The sequence below is a fragment of the Prionailurus viverrinus genome, chromosome A2 (genome assembly GCF_022837055.1).
Source record: "Prionailurus viverrinus isolate Anna chromosome A2, UM_Priviv_1.0, whole genome shotgun sequence".
Lineage (NCBI taxonomy): Eukaryota > Metazoa > Chordata > Mammalia > Carnivora > Felidae > Prionailurus > Prionailurus viverrinus.
The window spans coordinates 83,721,106-83,740,292 of NC_062562.1; the positions used below are offsets into that span (position 1 = coordinate 83,721,106).

The window sequence follows — 19,187 nt, forward strand, 5'->3', positions numbered from 1 at the left end:
TGTGTTACTCCTGAACTAATGTCACAGTATATCTCATAGCACTGCTGACAAAAAAGACACCCACCCACTACCTCCATTGTCCCTTTCCTCCTAGGCTCTGGCAGGCACCATTCTACTTTCCATCTCCATGAATGTGACTGCTCTAGGTATATGATATAAGTGGAGCCATATAATATTTTCCCTTTAGTTACTGTCTTATTTCACTTAGTATGTCTTCAAGGTTTGAGAAGATTTTTAAGTTATTCAAAGTTACTATGGATTTAGATACAGTGATTCGAAAAGTTAAAAGAATAAAACCTACACAAATATTAATGTTTCATTCCCTTTATATAACAAATCAAAATAATTTTTTAAAGTGTGTGTGTATGAGTTAATGTTATTTTAATTATTTTTTAAGTTTATTTATTTAATTTGAGAGATAGAGATAGAGAGAGAGAGAGAGAGAGAGAGCATGTACAGGAGGGGCAGAGAGAGAGAGGATCCCAAGCAGGCTCCTCACCAGCAGTGCTGAGCCTGGTATGGGACTTGATCTCATGAACTGTGAGATCATGACCTGAGCCAAAACCAAGAGTCGGACACATAACTGACTGAGCTACCCAGGTGCCCCTTCAAGTAATTTTCTATGTGCAGATATGTTTAACCTGGGACAAGGTTTGAAAAATTTTAGGTAATTTTTCTTTTATTATTATACTTGTTTTATTATTATTATTATTATTATTATTATTATTATTATCCCAGAAATAATTTTAAGCCTATTTGCCATTATAATGTAGTGAAAAATAAACTGAGCCCTAGGCAAGAAAAGGTACTCTGTGGATCTACCAAAGACTAACTTCACATTTAAAGATAACTATGCAAAATTATGAAGATTTATCCAAGGCCCTTCTTATTCTATTTAAAAGAATAAATTATAAATCAAAATACCTATAAAAATATAAATAATCCTTCCTGAAATGGTTATCTTTTCAAGCATATTAGATAATTGAACCAGGACAAAAAATTAAAGATAGAATAGGAAATCTGTAAGAGTCACATAAATCATACTCTCTTCGTCTTTTTGAATCCCCAAATTACAATTCATCAATCTATTTGCACCACCATGACCATGTAAAATAGCATTATGCGGGTGTACATATATGCAACACAAACACCTTTTATGCAAACAGTAGTTAATGTATTTGCAAACTACATATCACAATATTTCTGAAGTTTCTGAATCCATTGTTTCAGTTGCTGCCTATCTTATTGACACAGCCTCAGTAAGATGCCATAAGAAATATTTTTAACCGAATTGACTATCAAAATTTTTCCTCTCCAAACACTGTTTCTCATATATTTGAGAAATTAATTGCAATCTAGTTTTTTCCACCCAATATAATATGATATCAGAAAACAAATGATATCCAAGGCAAACGTATTGCTTATTGAGTGCACATAAACACTACATCCAGAATGCTTGTACATCTAATTTTCCAAATTCAAAACAATTTCTTTGGTCAAAGAAGCAAAGCAGTCAAATATGAGAGTCACTTAAAACTAACACTTATCTACGATTGCCTATTATGTATACCTCCAAACGTCCTGCATTTCCATGGGTCTTGGACTTCCTGACATCCCTCTGAAGTAATTAATTATTAGAGAGCCTGAAATGCTGTTTTTCTCCTTCGGTCTTTTCTGGTCAACAGATCATGCCTACCCTTGCCGCTAATTCATTACAGCCACAGAGCCAGCATCATGTCTGCCTGTTTTCAGCTGTCATTTCCACAGAGTTTGAAGTACACAGGTCCTTCAACAACTGCACTCCGGCTTTCTTCTCTTTTTCTTTCTGTCGAATATGTGGGACATGCCAAGTGATGAGATGCTTTCTAGCAGCCGGAGAAAATGCTAACTATAGAACAACAGATGCAGTCTGTCCACTAAAGTGAGCTAGAATCACTCACCTAATGTTACATGGATAAGCTCACATTTTGTAGTGCAAGATGATTCTTTTCCCTGAAAACAAATTATCAGTTTAAACCATTTTTCTACTGCAAATATGCTACATTCACCCTCTCAAAAATTAACTTCTGTAAGAAAACAACAACAAAAAGCTGTCTATTCATTCAGTGACTTTTTCCCCCCATGGAAGGATCTGCTGAAGCTTCTGAGAATTAATATAAAATTTCTTCCATTAATTAAAATGAAAGACATAAATGATGACAATTATTTTGGAAGGATTTCTCTTGCCTCATATTTCACAAATACTTCATTGTTCTTCATAATTTTTCATCACATCTTTCAAGTAAAAAAATTTTATTTATCCTTATTATGGGAACTTCTGCTACTTGCCTACCCAGTATTCTTTCCTTTGTTCTTTTTCTCTTCTTTTTTTTTCTTTTTAATTAAGAATACTGACTTAGTTTCAGGCCCAAATATGCTCAGCTTTAGGACGTGGATCACAGTGGTCTGAAATAGTCATACGACCTAGTTCCTCACTTTCCTGGCTGTCCTTTCAACTTCCAGAAGCTGTGTTCTGGCCATCGAGACCTAACATAGAAGGAGAGTATTTCTTTATTAACTGAACTAGACCAGCTCTCTAAGATGAAGCAGCCATAAAGGGATATGACATGCGTAAGGGAAAAATCCAACATGCTAAGGATACTGGAGTAGAAGTTAGAAACAACCTGGACCCCTGATGGCTTCAATGAGCAGCTAAAATAATATAGGCAACTACATAGCATATATTTCTAAAGCTATTATAGTTTTATGTTATTTGCAAGTTACATGATCCCAACTGATACATGTGTAGGTATAGAACTATTTTATATATATGTATATATGTGTATATATGTGTAGAGAGCACACACACACACACACACACACACACACACACACTCTTAAGGGCACATATTCCCTTAATTAGCAAGTTAAATTAGAGAAGAATTAAGCAACAGGAGTGGGCAACAGCTGAGCTGAAAAATAGCTCTTGGGTCTCAAGATTACCTGATTTCGGGTATCTAAGTTCACATTTTAAAAAATTATGCATGGTGAGTGTTCAGTAAATGTTACCTATTATTAAAACAAACGAATAATCTGCTACATTATTTGCCATAGTTATAACTTTTGGTTGTATTGTTATTTTTTTCCATGGAGTTTGTGTTCTGTCATTTGTTAGTGATACCTAGATTTGCTGCCTTAGAAGATGCCTACATCAATCATTCTGTTAAGCAGAGCACTGCCACCACCCATGCCTTAGCCATTATATTCTTTGAAAAGCTCAGTAGCTCTTTTATTATATTTAAAAATTTTTGAAATACTTCATTTAACTGTGATTTTTCCCATTTATTTTACAAAATAAAACAAGTTAAAAGATATAATACGTTTTCAAATCACATATTTGTTAGTAAGAGATCTGGGAAGGATTTGAAGCTGATGATTCTGCTAAAGAACATGTACTTAAGTTTCTTAACCTATAGTCTGGAAACCAAACTTCTTTTTTAAATTTTTTTAATATTTATTTATTTTTGAAGGAGAGAGAGAGAGAATGTGAGCAGGGGAAGGGCAGAGAGAGAGGGAGACACAAAATCAGAACTAGGCTCCAGGTTCCAAACTGTCTGCACAGAGCCTGATGCAGGGCTCAAACTCATGGACAGTGAGATCATGACCTGAGCTGAAGTCAAACGCTCAACCGACTGAGCCATCTAGGCACCGCTGAAGACCAAACTTCTTAGTTCAAAGCAGTGGAGTCCTTTCTCAACATGACCTCAAACAAGCTTTTCAGCCTGACATCAAAGGTTAACTTATGAAGAACCCTTAAGACAGAACGTGGTTCAAACTCTTAATTTGTATTGCGAATGAAGAAAGTGGAGCTCTCACAAATTATCTGACACTGGGCTTGGAGCAAAGATGAAATGGGGACTGGGGAAAGCATCAGGAAGAAAGTCCCATGGAGTTTGAGAATGAAAACTGTAAATATTACCATTTGAAAGTAGTGTGCATCTCTATGGTTTCCAAGTTTTCAGAAATGTGCCCAGTAGAACTGCTTTGCCCCCTTTACTACTTGAATGCCTAGGTTGAGGAAGCTATGAAAGAAGATGCCACTTGGCTCAGGTGGACAGAAACTCCTTGGCATTTTCCTTAAGACAAATTGTTAGTTGTAGTCTTGTAGCTAACGCTGGTCACTTATCTAAGGTTGAGGGGAAAACACACCAGGCTCTGTAATGTTTGTGCCAAGGGTCTGATTGCTAGCTCGTGACAGGTGTAGTCCCATCCCTCATTAGTGGGCATGGCTATTAGCTCAAACTTTCTCTTCCCTTCAGTCAAATGCTTCTTGAAAATCAGCTTGCACTTTCTAAACTAAATGTACATTGAGAAGAGTAATTTACTGATTGGGATGGTAGAGGGTGCATAGAAAGAAGAAGGTGAAGATGACCAGAAAGCCAAAGTCTGGCTCATTCTGATGTCATCTATTCATCCTGTACTTCCTTCTCTTTACCTCAGGTTTTGTTGTTGTTTGTTTGTTTGTTTGTTTTGTTTTTTGTTTTCTCCATTAATCCTCTACAAGATGTTGAAGTGGGTATTTGATTTTTGTGTTTGTGCTTTATATTTTGTACTCATCTTTGTGCTTTATGTTGCACTACCTTCCTTTGTTAGCGGCACCTTTATTTCTTTTTTCCCAGTAGCCAAATCAATCTCATTCTGTTTAAATGGGGTTAGACTTTTAGTCAATCTGCCTTTGTGTCTTGCTTAGCCAATAAAAGTTTCTCTTCCAGGAGTGGACCTTATAAGTGGAGTGACCCAAGAACGTGAATGCAAAATACATTCATCCTGAAAGTGGCACCCATCATTTTTGCTTTCTGGATACACAGAACTGTCCTTATCCTGCATTTTCCTAGCCACCTTTGTTAGTTTCCCCTTTGTTGTTTGCAATTGAAGAAACTGCATGAATAAGAATGTCTTCCCTTTGATATTACCCATGGAATTCTCATCCACTCTTCAGCTTAAAATTATCCTTCCCTTGGCCTTCCTTGTGATCTTTTGGTCTTCTTCCTTCTCTGAACTTCTATATCCAGGCCACCTTTCTTAAGCACTTTGCACATTCTAATAGGCCATACAAAGACTGGAGAGTCTACATTATGTTGTATAGTAAACTGTGAGCCCTCCAGGACAGGGAATTCCCTAGTCATTATATATCTTCTCCCTCTTCTCACTTCAATATCTAAAGCAGTGCCTTCTTGATATACAAGGCCCTGTAATTTTTCCTGAATAAATAGATCACAAATACTGTAGTGCACCAACACTTACTCATGGAGTTGTCTTTCACTTCTGGTCTCATTTTTCTCACTTGTAAAAGATGGGTGTTTTATCATTTTAGGCTGCTATAACAGAATACCATTACACTGAGTGGCTTAAACAACAGGTATTCTTTCTTACAGTTCGGGATGCTAAGTCCAAGATCAAGAAGCTAGCAGACTGGGTGTCTGGCGAGGGCACTCTTCCTAGTCAGCAAAGGGCCATCTTTTTCTTGTATCCTCACATAGCTGAGAGAGAAATCATCTCTCTGATGTTTCTTATTAAAGGTACTTGTCCCATTAATGAGAGCTCCACTTTTATAACCTAATAACTTCTCAAAGGTCCCACTTCCTAATACCATAACATTGGAGGTTAGAATTTCAATTTACGACTTTTGGAGGAGACAAACATTCAGTCCATAACAGTATATGCAGAACCAAATAAGGTCTCCACTAGATCTAAATTCTATGCTTCCATATAAAGTGTTTACTAAGTGCATTTTAGAGTTTGAGGATCTTTTTTTCTGTAATCAAGCAAATTAATTTCATTAAGTATTTATAATTATAGATCACAAGTTATCCATAGTCCATAAGAAATAAAGCCATGGATAATATCTCCCTAGGATCCTGGGTTTTTTTGTTTGTTTGTTTTTTCCTGAATTGTCCAGGAAGCTAACATCGTCAGCAGACAATTGACTTCATACATTGTCTTTGTCAAATAAAGTAGTAAAAAAACCAAGCAGAGCAGTCTAGGAGAAATTGGAAGAAGAGAAAGATCTATCCATATCTCTTAAAATAATGCCCCTAGAGTAATTGCACATTTATTTTATCTTAATTTATTTGATGGTGGGGAAGTCGAGGAATAGACAATAGGAAAGCATTATAAGGCTATGTTGCTATGTTCCTTTTCAAAAACTAGTTTCTGCTTGGCTTACCTCAAAAATGGAGAAATAAATCACAGGAAAGTTGATTTATTCTTTTAAGATCCACAACCACAAAATAGGTGACAGACATATCTAATCCAGTCTCCTGGATCAGGGTCCAACCCCTTTTTAGGTGGAAAATTGTATCTGTGGTTTCTGATGATCTAGAGGCCCATCTCATTTTCAGGCAGCTGGAGTACTGGATGCATTTCATCTATACAGGCCATTCTATAAATTGTGAGCCAGTAAAACTGTTCTTCCCCCAGTAATTCTCCTTTGCCTATTTTAAATAGGAGTACGCATATAAGACCCATGGTAACTCACTGTAGATGAATTAATCTGGTTAATTGATTTTCCATAGCTGGAAACATTTAGGTATATGAAAATGTGTATCCCTTCTATGTGTTACTTGTAATCTTAGAGAGTATAGTCAATCCTTTTCATCATGTTTTAATATCTTTGTGTGTTGTTTTTCTTCAAATTTTAGTTGTTTTCTTCATATTTTGTATAAGAAATGCAATAATAAAAGAGTCAACTAAATATATTAAGCAGTTGCAAATCATTAGGAGATTCAAAACTGCAGAGAATAATTGCTGTTTCAGAAAAAATGACAAAGATAAATGTAAGTGGTTTATAATATTCTCCAGCTCTATTGAAAATGGCTTTTTATCATTTCCTTGCCCCTACTACTGCACAGATGGGATATTATTATTGAGTGTCATTTTTCATTGTTAGTCTTGGTTTCAAAGTAAATGTTAGAGTTGTTCTTATAGTTATGATTATAGGTTCCCATAGAGAAGAAGAAATGAATTCTTGCTATATGCCTGGTATTGTGCTAAGTGCTGTATAGGCGTTACCCCCAAATTTTATAATAGCGAAAGGTAAATGATGGGCACATAGTTGAAAACAAACTCAAGTGTATCTAAATTTTCTATAATATTTCAAGATGGCTAATTCAGTGCAGGAATAGAGTATTTTCTATTAATTTCTTTGGCTCATCTAACTCAAACATTAGGTGTCCTTTATAAAAAGCAGGATGTCACAACAAATTCAACATAATGAAAGAAAAAAGATATATGTTGAAAAAATAATCTGGCTGAATTCAATCGATTTGTTTTTTAAAATAAGAGATTATACCACTGTAAGTTTAAAGGGAGAAAACAATATCGTAGGATAGCTATGAATTGATTTGAAATTTTTAATTAAAGATTTATAAATGTCAATGCTCTAAGGTTTCTATGTAAAATGACTAAGGTCATAGGAAGAAACTATTGTCCAAAATATCTACATAATTCACCAGGTAAAGTTTTGTTTGTTTTGTTTTTCACTTGGGGGTCTTGGTTTATTGGCTTTTAAACTATTTTCCAGAGTTTAAGTATAATTTTTAAAAAACGCAGTGATAAAAATATTAAAATTGGTTTTTTGAAAATCCAAGCATCTATTCACATTAATTTTTAAAGGCATAAAACAAATTGCTCATATTAGGTATGCCTGAAAAATATTCACTTATAAAATTAAAAGTGAACATGTGAATGATATTTGAGCAATGAATATTCAAGTGTCCTTCATTTTATATTAACAAGCTATTATCCTCAAGTCAACTAACTGAAAAATTGTATTTTTAAAGAGGTGATACTTATTGTGGGTAAAACTGGTAAGTATTATCAAGAATAAATTTGTAAACATCTGACATTATTTTGTATTTTGAGAATGATAAAACAAGGTCATCCTTTCACTTGATTTTTTGCTAACCTGCTGCAATTTAAACCATCAGATGACCTGGTGCAATCAACAGTTCACTCGAAATGTTTTCATGCTTAAAAGTATGATGACATAGACCACATTGCCCAAACTGATTTAAAAAACCACAGCTTTTTTTATGAGCCCGTTTTACAATGACAATACAAAGAAATTCCCTTACAAAACTGGTTTCAAAGAACAGACTAATATATCCTCTATAAGGACTGTGTCCTGACAGACTACAGCTAATGAAGTTATAAGAATTCTAGGCACATGATTTGAATTGCTACAAGGCTGACTTCGACTAATGAGGAGTGTGTTCCAAAAGTTTATTTGAAATGCAGAACATTCTTTTTTTCCTATAGAAATAATGCAGCATGTTATAATTATGTCTTTGGCCCATCTATAAGTCTTTTAAATTAATTAGGCACCTAAAATATATTATCTATGGTATGCTAGAAACACATAATTGTTACATTTGCCATGTATAACAATGCTTCTTGAGAGGTGGGGGCAAGGGGAAAATGGCTACAGTTCCAAGTTAGGCTGACAGGTTCTAAAAATTCCAAACACTTCTTTCAAAGGGAGTTAGAATGGAACACCCCCAGCTCCAAGACCTTGGTGGGGATTCTTGTCAAAGATTCCTCAGGGCAAGGATAGGTTAGGAGTAGGCAGAAGAGGGGCAGCCAACTGGGAGGGTAATTCCATATGCCCTTGTATAAATGGTTATGGAACCATAAGCTCTGTGCTCATGTATTTCCTCACAGCCCTGCTCAGCCCAAACTCCCTTTTTCTTTGGAGATACTCAGCCCACAGTTTATTCTGAGGTCCTGCCTGCCTCAGTTTGTTCCACCATCATCCCTTTGGTTTGATTTCACTATAAAATGAACTGTAATCTCTTCCCTATTTACTATTTTAGAAGCAAACACAAAATCATTTTGAGATTTCCTGAGCATTATTAAAAATACTTTATTACTCATCAAATTATGAGAAAAAATCTGAAATGTGTTTCCCCATAAAACCTTGTAATCCCCTAGCCATTTTATCTGCATACCCCCCTCCTCTGCCCAATACATAAGGATTGCGTACATAGTATGTATTATAAACATACTATGGACCCTGTAGAAAAGACAATGGTAGTGGATAATAGTGAAAATTGATGGTTACAAAGCCTACAAGATATTTTCAGATTGCAGAAGAAATCTAAGCTAACCTACTTCAGTTACATATGTCATTCAAGGAATAGGATGTGTGTTTGTGTGCTTGAATGCATAGATATGTGTGTTAAGGAAGCCTAAGTGGATGGACAATAAGGAGTAAGAAAATAGCCACTGAGGGCTATGAGAATGGAGGTAGAGAGAAGATTTTATCATTCTTGTCCCCCTATGTTGTTACTACTTTCACCCCTGAAAGCCAAGGCCCTGGTCTGACTCAGAAAAGAAATGAGAAGCAGAGGGTTTGAGAGATTGAATCCAAATGACATTCTGAGATTGCAGTGGAAAGGGAAGAGGGAGGAAAATAACTCTCAAGCACTGGAAGCTGGAAGAGAAAACCATGCCTGTTACCAACACTGTTGTGCTGGTATGAAGAGAAGTGTATGATTCAAACAAGAAGTATAGTGGAGGACCCTGAAAGTGAGTTGTATTATAATGGACTTCCACTGAATTACAAAATTACTTCCTCCAACTAGAGTTTTAGGGGCTATTTATATACTTTCCAGACATAGTGCTATAGATTAGCAAATTCAATTATCTGTACCTAAAGGCAATCAATTAAAATTTCCTAAGAATTCATTTTTAGACATCTGGGACTGTATTGCCTGTAGAATTATAGGGAAGACTGAGCCAACAATAGGAAAGAAGAAAGAATATACAATTAACCAAAGGCATTCTTTTTTTAAGTTTATTTATTTTGGGAGCAAGAGAGAACATGCACGTCTGGGAGTTGTGGAGGAGCAGAGAGAAAGGGAGAGAGAGAGAGAGAGAATCCCAAGCAAGCTTTGCACTGTCAGCTCAGAGCCTCATGCAAGGGCTCTAACCCATGAACCATGAGATCATGATCTGAGATGAAGTCAGATGCTTAACCCACTGAGCCACTCAGGTGCCCCTCTCCAAAGGCATTCTTGATTGCTTTCTGTCCCCTGATTACATGTAAAATTGTGCATGATTTTTGAGCTGATAAAGGGATATTTAGAGGTTGCCATCTTAAGCAAACCCCGCTCATCCTTTGAACTGCTTGCAATAGAAACCTACTGAAAACATCTCTTTGAAGTAAACTTCCATTTGACTGACCTATTATTATTTAATCTTAACATTTTTTAATGAAAATATTATGTGACTGTTTACCTAAGGATATATTTTTAATCAAGACAATAAGTAGAGGTTACAAACTTCATAGGAATTTAGTTTTTATTGTTTTATGAAAAGAAATAGCATAGAGGAGAATAAAAAAACAAATCTGACAAGGGGAGGAAATACATACACACAAACATATGGTATAGGAGTTCACATTTTGGGGTGTTGTTAAAGGAGTAATTGTATTAAGAGAAGCTGAAGATAACTACTTTCTGTGGGAAGGCCCAAGAAGTAGAAAACATTTTTATGCTGCCCACTAATATTTATCACATAACATCACCATTATATTGTGAAAATTAGGGGGTAGTAGAGATAAATGTTGCTATTCTTCAGTTGGGACAAACTTCATTTTCCTGCCTAGTGCAACTTTTATTCTTTAAAGCCTAGTATAATGCTGTATAGTTGATTTGGATTCAATAAATATTGGTTGAATTACATTCTTTCTCAATTGATGACTTAAATGATTTTCCTAGTATTAATAAATATTTCAAATACATGAAAGCAACAATACAGTCAGGATGATTTATAAAATTCAGAAAAGCTTCTTATCATAAATGAGTTGTCTACCATTACTATATATTTCTTTTTAAAAACTTTTTTATTCTTTTTGAGAGAGAGAGAGAGACAGAGCATGAGCAGGGGAGGGGCAGAGATGAAGACACAGAATCTGAAGCAGGCTCCAGGCTCTGAGTTGTCAGCCCAATGCGGGGTTCCAACTCACGAGCTACCAGATCATGACCTTAGCTGAAGTCGGATGCTTAACCTACTGACCCATCTAGGTGCCTCTGTATATTTCTTTTTTGAACTGATACTATGAGTTTTTTGTTAGGTCACACAAGTGACCCTGTATGGTAAATTAACCCTGGGTTTGTAACAGGGTTACAAAACAGGGTTAACAATTAACCCTGTATGGTAAATATCTCATTTGAATGAAGTTTTACTTTCTTTTGCCAAATAATCACCACCATAATCTAAGAGAAATATTATTGTTCTTGAAAGTAAGAATAAAAACAAACATACTTTGTAGTATGTTTATTTTATATTTTAGGAAGTATGTGACCAAGAATCCTTAATATCATCTGGGATGATATTAACATTGATTGGTTAGCCATGTGCCTTTATTATATACTATTGAAAATCATAGTATAGCAAAGAAATACAATGATTTTAAGTCTCCTTTCTCCATAATTTTTACAACGTAGTACAGTCATAATCAGTTTTTCATGAGTAACATTTTTAAAGATAATATCTAATAGCTAACTTGAAAAATCTGAAATTTTCACTACTTTGAAAATAAAGTATCCACTGACCTGAGAATTATCTTGTTTTATTAATATCAACATGACAGTTATTAATTTTTTAATAATAAAGATATTTGAAACAATTCATTACGAAGAAGGAAGATTTCAGGGACAATTTGCTAAAGATGGGGTTTATATTAGACAGAAAACACCATTTTAAGTAAAGACCCTCTCCAATGTGTAATCTTTGGTGATTTTGTAGCTATCATTATACTTGACTCAAAATGTTATTATATTCTTGATTCTAGCTTCAAACTAGACAATTCTGTTTTGAAGTGAGAGAGGATACATTTGAGGACTAATTTTTAATTCAAATTCTTTAGTGTAAAATACAGAATATGAAGTCTAGAGTAGTAAAATTAGATTATTTAAAGTTTCATCTACTCAACGTTAACTAACTACAATAATATGATTGCCCTTTCTGTGTGTAGAATGTGATTTATTTCAAAACCTTTTAGTATTTATCACTGCATTTTTCCAATGTAAGAACTGTACACAGTAAATAGGGTAAAATACATGAAAGTAACATGTATGTTGTGTTTTAATTTACAAATGATTAAAGCATTTCAGACATTAATTGACTTGGCTAATCATAGTACAGGGCTGCAACATTTACTTAACTCTCTTGATTCTGTGCCAGGCAATATCTCTTCTATGTTAGAAATGAGCAACTAGCAGGGAGAAGAAGAAGAGAAATAAGCAACTAGCAGCAACACACAAGAGAGCATGTTCCAAAGAAGACTTATCAGAATTACCTGGCTATTCTGTGTACGACAAAAGTGGTTCCTCATCTCTAAGGATGAGCTGCTCCTGCTGACAGAAGTGTGTCACATTCTCCATGGTACTGGGCCCAAAGAAAGGTCTGAAGTTCTGCTTTAAGTTCAGACCCTAGCCTTACATGCAAAATGCTGAGCTTAATTCTTGAGAAAACAAAACATGAGTGGACAGGAGTTGGTGACTGAAATAGAATTGGATTTGGTGAAGGAAGAATCAAAGATTTCACCAAGATTTTCAGCTGAGTGACTGAGAAAATGATGGCGACACTGGCAGAGATTAGACTGTTGAGACAAGGGGGTACTATTTTTAAGGGTGTGGCAACTTGGCTGACCATACTGGGCGAATGAACAAAAAAGGAGGTAATAGGAGACAGAATCTACTGTATTGATGATGTGAGTGGTATTATGGCATATCCCTCTCAAACAATTGATCTTATGATTCACTTAAAATCAGTCAATAGTGAGGGTATTAGAACAAAAAGCCCAGAATTCTCCCTGAAAATAAAGTTCCCCAAATCTATTTTAGGATGATGCTTTTCAATTTATATGACTTGGATTATTTATATATAACACTGAGGGATAATTTGTATGCAAATATGTTGTCACAGTCCATGATAAAATTGCAAAAGCCTGGAATACTGATAGGGAACTTATCGCTGATTACCTTCACAAGTGGCTCTCAGAAAGGGAATCTCAATAAATCACTCCCATTCTTTCTAAACAACTATCACCTTATCAGCATGCTAAGAGTTAGAGATAGCAATCATGTTCTTTAGAAGCATGATACAAATCACCAAGGAGCTGCAACAAATCGTGCCTCATTCTTAAATTATCATGTTTTGAATTACCTTCCCTTTCCCTGTTTTACTTGGTTCATATCTCTGCTCAAATATTACTCCTCACCCTGCCTAAACTTGCTTATCTCCCACAACCCCATTGTCATCATTCACTTCTCTACTTGCCTGCATAGCTGTTACCACTACCTAAGTTATATTTTTTATTTGCCTGTTTGTTTAGAGGGTGTTAGAATGTAAGTTCCATGAGAGAGCAGAGTCTGACACGTAGTAGGTATTTAATAGGTATTTGCTCATTGGTAAAGAAAATGGATGCAAATAAAAACACTTCTGGAAAGACTATAAACCAGTAATAGTCCAACACAATAATAAGATCCCATTATGTCTCAAAAATGCCTAATTTTTCTACAGTAAATGTTTAACAGGCTCCATGACTTATTTGTATTAAGAGCTAGATTAATATCCATGACCACAAAGGGCAATTAGCAAATTTTATAAATTATGCTAACTCATTACATTTCAGTTACAATGGAAAATTGGTGGCATCTTGAGGTCAAGTTTTATGTCTTGATTAAAGGTGCCTGTATAAAAAAATATATTTACTGATTTTCACTTCCTTTTGTAAAATACATACTCAGTTTATTCTATTAATAATTTTAAAATCCCATAGTCAAATCACATTTTTGTGAGAAAAAGATTGATTGAAGTTAAAGTATATGATGGTTTATGAGTATAATATAAATGTTATATTAAAATTGATTTAGATCTGTCATCACAAATTTCATCTTTAGCAATCAACATACAGAAAAGAATCATCAAATATACAATTAAAATAATCCTTACTATCTGCAATGTATTCACACAAGGTATGAAACTGTATAGAATATTAACTGTTATGTGATCATATTATGATGCTATCAGAAAGTACCAGAAAATGATGGCACAGACTCAAATACATCTATTTAGCCTTCAGCTGAAATTTATATTAGCGAAAATGGTAGCTTTTGACCTAGTGAATCATCATGAAGAAAAGTGGATGCCAAATGCAATTAGTTTTAGTATGTAACTTTTCATGCTTCAAAACAGTATTTGCTAAGCAAATATTCTCTGTCATTCTCTTGATTTCAATCAACGTAAGATTATAGGGCACATTACCCATTCTGAAAGTGAAACTTTAACTTTAGGTCTAAATTTATTTAACTATAAACTTAGAATTAAGTGTTAAATTTTTAAAATACATAAAACTCTTGAAGTAAAAACAGGTTATCCGTAGCTTTTAGAGGATCTATTATTAAAATTAAGCCTGCAGCAAAGGACATTGGTCAAAGGACAGAGTTTCTAAAGAAAATATTTAATATTCAAAGTAGTAAGCATATGGTAAAAAATGTAGGCATTTCATTTGTCATTTATTATTAGCTGTAGCCAGCTAAAAAAGTAATTTTTTAATTTTCTAAAATGTGGAATAATTATAATATTTCTAGAATTCTAAAGAATTTTGGGTAAAATAGGCTACAGCTGGTGTAGTTATTTTGTTTCCTGAAACAATTATTTATTTCTCAGTGATGAGGAATGACTATAAGAGAACATAAAGATTCATTAAGTACATGAATTCTCAAGAAAACAAACCATTTCATGAAAAATACTAGAAGCCAGGAGATATTTGAATCACAAGTCCAGGTTTAGAAGATCTGGTGGAAGGATGTTCTTAGATTTGTTCCATATATAGAACTCTTTTAAATCTGCTCCAGTCTTGGTTTCTGTATTTGTAAAACTATCTTGGACACAGAACTTTCCATGTCTTATCTACACTGGAAATGTGCAGATGGTGATGGACTATACATAGGTAAATGTGCTTTGAGGTGTAACTTTATTTAATGCAAGGGAGGTATATAGACTTATGTTTCCTAGAGATTTTAAACCATTTGATCACCTAAGTGAAGGGTCTTTCTTTAAACTCAACTCAAATAATCGTTTGGGTTCTGCCCTATTGTTGTTGTTTTAATAATACATATTGGAATATTTGCTAAAATACTTTAGAATAAACCTTGTGCATACATGTGTGTAAGATGTGTAAGTGAACTTAAGTCTATACCTATGGACAGTTGGTGTTAAACTACCTTAATCAAGACTCAACAATCCAGAGGAGATTACATAGGGATTTCAAATATTGTTTCCAAATCTATATTTGGAGTGTTATCAATCAGCATAAGAAATACTAAAATGAGTTTCTTTTGGCAAAATAAAGTGTTCAGGATAATAGATGGTTAGAAAAATTGTAGTGGCTTTGTTATTATACGGACACAGCATAATAATTTGGTGCAATAGCCTAAATGCACTTGAAATAGGACTCTGGAGCTTCCAGATCACTTCTGCATAATGCTTAATCCAGTGATTGTGGGTGAACTGCTTGATACTGTTCAGAAATTTAAAGTAAGAAATATTGCCATGGGGCGCCTGGGTGGTGCAGTCGGTTAAGCGTCCGACTTCAGCCAGGTCATGATCTCGTGGTCCGTGAGTTCGAGCCCCACGTCAGGCTCTGGGCTGATGGCTCAGAGCCTGGAGCCTGTTTCCGATTCTGTGTCTCCCTCTCTCTCTGCCCCTCCCCTGTTCATGCTCTGTCTCTCTCTGTCCCAAAAATAAATAAACGTTGGAAAAAAAAATTAAAAAAAAAAAAAGAAATATTGCCAGTAATTGTCAGGATGATTTCATCTTCAAGCTTTAAATCTGATAGCAAAACAAACACACTAACAAAAACCACAAGGGACTTTTATTTAAAAATTTTTTCTAGTAACTCATTTTTATAGTATTTTACAAGACTATTGGCTTGCAAGAGCGTGCAAAATAAGTGACACATCGAGACACAATATCCTAGTTTCTTGCCAATCTTTTATTTTTATTTTTTATTTTTATTTTTGAAAGAAAGAGAGTGTGAGCATGAGCAGCGGAGGGGCAGAGAGAAAGGGAGACAGAAGATTCAAACTGGGTTCTTCACTGACAGCGGTGAGCCCAATGAGGGGCTCAAACTCACAGATGTGGCACTCAAACTCATGAATTCATGGGACATGAGATCATGAACTAAGCTGAAACCAACAGTCAGACTCTTAACCCACTGAGCCACCCAGGCACCACCCCTCCCTTCCCGGTTTCTTGCTAATCTTATGGCCACACAGCAACTCTGAATAGATACTGTGGGTCTTGCCACCACAATGCTATTGCATCCTCCAAGGTGCGAGCCTTTCATGCGTGGAGCTGTCACAGTGCCTAAAACACTGAGAATGTTGTGCAAGTGTTCTGTTTCTTTCTTTCTTTCCTTTTATTCCTGCTTCATAATAAACATTGATATGTTTCCTTAAAATTCACCTTTCATTTCAAATGTAATTTAATGTCCTTTCAAATTACATTTCAGTGTAACAGTCCACCTGGCATCCAGGTTGTGGTTGAGACATATAGCCCACTTTGTGCTCCATACCTCCATACAAATTCCAATATTTACCAAGAGAATTTCCCAGTTGCTAATATGCATATTGGCTCAGGTCATTTTACTACTTCTTTTCCTAGTTCAATCAACCATTTCCCCAGATTCTCCTATTTTAAATCCCCTGTAATTTCTATTTTCTGTTTATGTTGTTTGTCTGGTTGATTGGTTGGTTGTTTTTTTGTTTTCTTGTTTTTTTTTTTTTTTCAAATGCTTAGAGGTAGAGCCACCTTATGAGGAAGGCAAATATAATCATGCAAACTTTTTGTGGCAGAGAACTACAACCAAAGTTATAAAACATACACGAGAAGCCTTCTCCAGGGAGCTGTTACTAAATATTCACTCCCAGATGCTCCCACTTGTCAATTAGCCAAAGCAGGACCAAAATGGCAGCAGGTAAATGTGAACAATTGAATTCTGACCATAAGCATATAATAAAAAGCCACTCATCCTCAGCCTTGGTGGCAGCAGAAGTCTGCTTTAGTAGCACTTTCAAATACAAAAAAATAATAATATGGCAATAACAACTGGAAGTTTTCCCAGATTTAACTGCTATCTAATCTGGTATTAACTTCAAAAAGGATGAATTTCCTAGTAAGGAATTAAGGCTCTCAGTAGCTGTTTAGAGCAGACTGGAAAGTTGACTGATATCCTAAATGTAAACCTTAATGATTACCACTTAGACATTTAAAGTTCTGCAACTGCCCCTACTCAGCTTATTATAAGGGAAATAATCACCTCTACAGATGTTTCTTGACATATAATGAATTGAGAAGCGTGTGATTCTTTTTTATAAAGTATTTTTTTTGGAATATCTAATCTCCAAATATATGGCCATTTTTGAATCACTATATTCCTGGAATTTAAAAAAAAGTGATGCTGCAATTTAAGGTGAGTTTTTGTTGCTCTACCATAAACTGAATTTTTGCTTTATGAGACATTTGGAATGAAAAGCAGCAATAATCTATTAACATTCTAATATAATTCTTACTATATGGTTGTGAAGCTGGCCCTTAAACTACTTGAAAAATTATAGGTTTATCTACCTCGCATTAGTAAAATAGCTGCCCTATGTCAAATAAAGCTCTTTAACATGACAACATTATGATGTTAGTAAATTAAAGTATAAAAGACTTCATGAGTCACCTTTTATGCAGTCTTTCTAAAAATAAGTAAAGGCATAATTACGTAAATTCAACTGAGAATTATTTCAATCAGTATCATAAGGTGCACAGAAATTCAGCTCAAAGATAGTTAAGATATTCAAAAATATATAAAATAGGATATATACCTAGTGATAAAGTTTTTCATTATTCTAATTAATAAAATTGATTTTTTTCCATTAAGGGGACTTTTCCTCCAAATAATGTAAAATTTCTGATTCTATATAGATCCAGTAGCTTATGTTTCTAAACGTAAACACGTATATAAAAAAAGACTGAAATCCAATTCATAATCCTGTAAGTTATATATGAAAATATACTTTAATTTTTATTTGGAGGAAGCATTTGAATCTAAAACTTTGCTAAATAGTTTTGGTGTTAAGTAAGCAAATGGAATAATTTTTAATTCTTTCCATTATTTTAACATTTATTTGTGCAAGTTATTTTTGCATTAAATAATTCTGGATTTTGGAAAATTTTCCAAACTGTCTATTGTTTCACTGGATGTATATCTTTTCATTTATTTTTACTTATGTTTTTAATTTTTAATTAAAGTATGGCTTAAATATAATATGAGTTTTAGGTGTATAATATACTGATTTGACAATTATATACATTAAGAAATGTTCACCCCATGGGCACCGAGGTGGCTCAGTCAGTTAAGTGGCTCAGGTCTTGATCTCACTCATGGCTCCTGAATTGGAGCCCCAAGTCAGGCTCTGTGCTGACAGCTCAGAGCCTGGAGCCTGCTTCAGATTCTGTGTCTCCCTCTTTCTGCCCCTACCCGGCTCACACTCTGTGTCTGTCTCTCAAAAATAAATAAACATTAAAAATATTTTTTAATATGGGGCGCCTGGGTGGCGCAGTCGGTTAAGCGGCCGACTTCAGCCAGGTCACGATCTCGCGGTCTGTGAGTTCGAGCCCCGCGTCGGGCTCTGGGCTGATGGCTCAGAGCCTGGAGCCTGTTTCCGATTCTGTGTCTCCCTCTCTCTCTGCCCTTCCCCCGTTCATGCTCTGTCTCTCTCTGTCCCAAAAATAAATAAAAAAAAATTTTTTTTAATAAAATAAATGCTCACCTCACTCAATAAGTGTAGTTTACATCTGTCACCATATAAAATTATGACAATGTTACTGACAATTTCCCCTATAACTTACTTTTCAACCCTGTGACATATTTATTTGTAACTGGAAATTGTATCTCTTAATCTCTTTCACCTACTTTGCCTATCTCCCCACATCCTTCCCTTCTGGCAACCACCAGTTTGTTTTATATTGTTATGAGCCTGTTTCTTAAACTATATTTTTAAATGCAACAGAGACCTTGAATAGGAATGTGTCAAACCACTGTCAAAACATGGTGGTTATCGACACTCTATTTTATCTCATTTCAA

At 34.9% G+C, this 19,187-nt stretch overlaps 1 protein-coding gene across 2 annotated transcripts in view; it reads right to left on the minus strand.

Annotated features, from left to right (window-relative positions):
* MAGI2 (membrane associated guanylate kinase, WW and PDZ domain containing 2) overlaps positions 1 to 19,187 on the minus strand; it is a 1,356,537-nt gene that overhangs the window by 965,964 nt on the left and 371,386 nt on the right. The window lies entirely within an intron of this gene.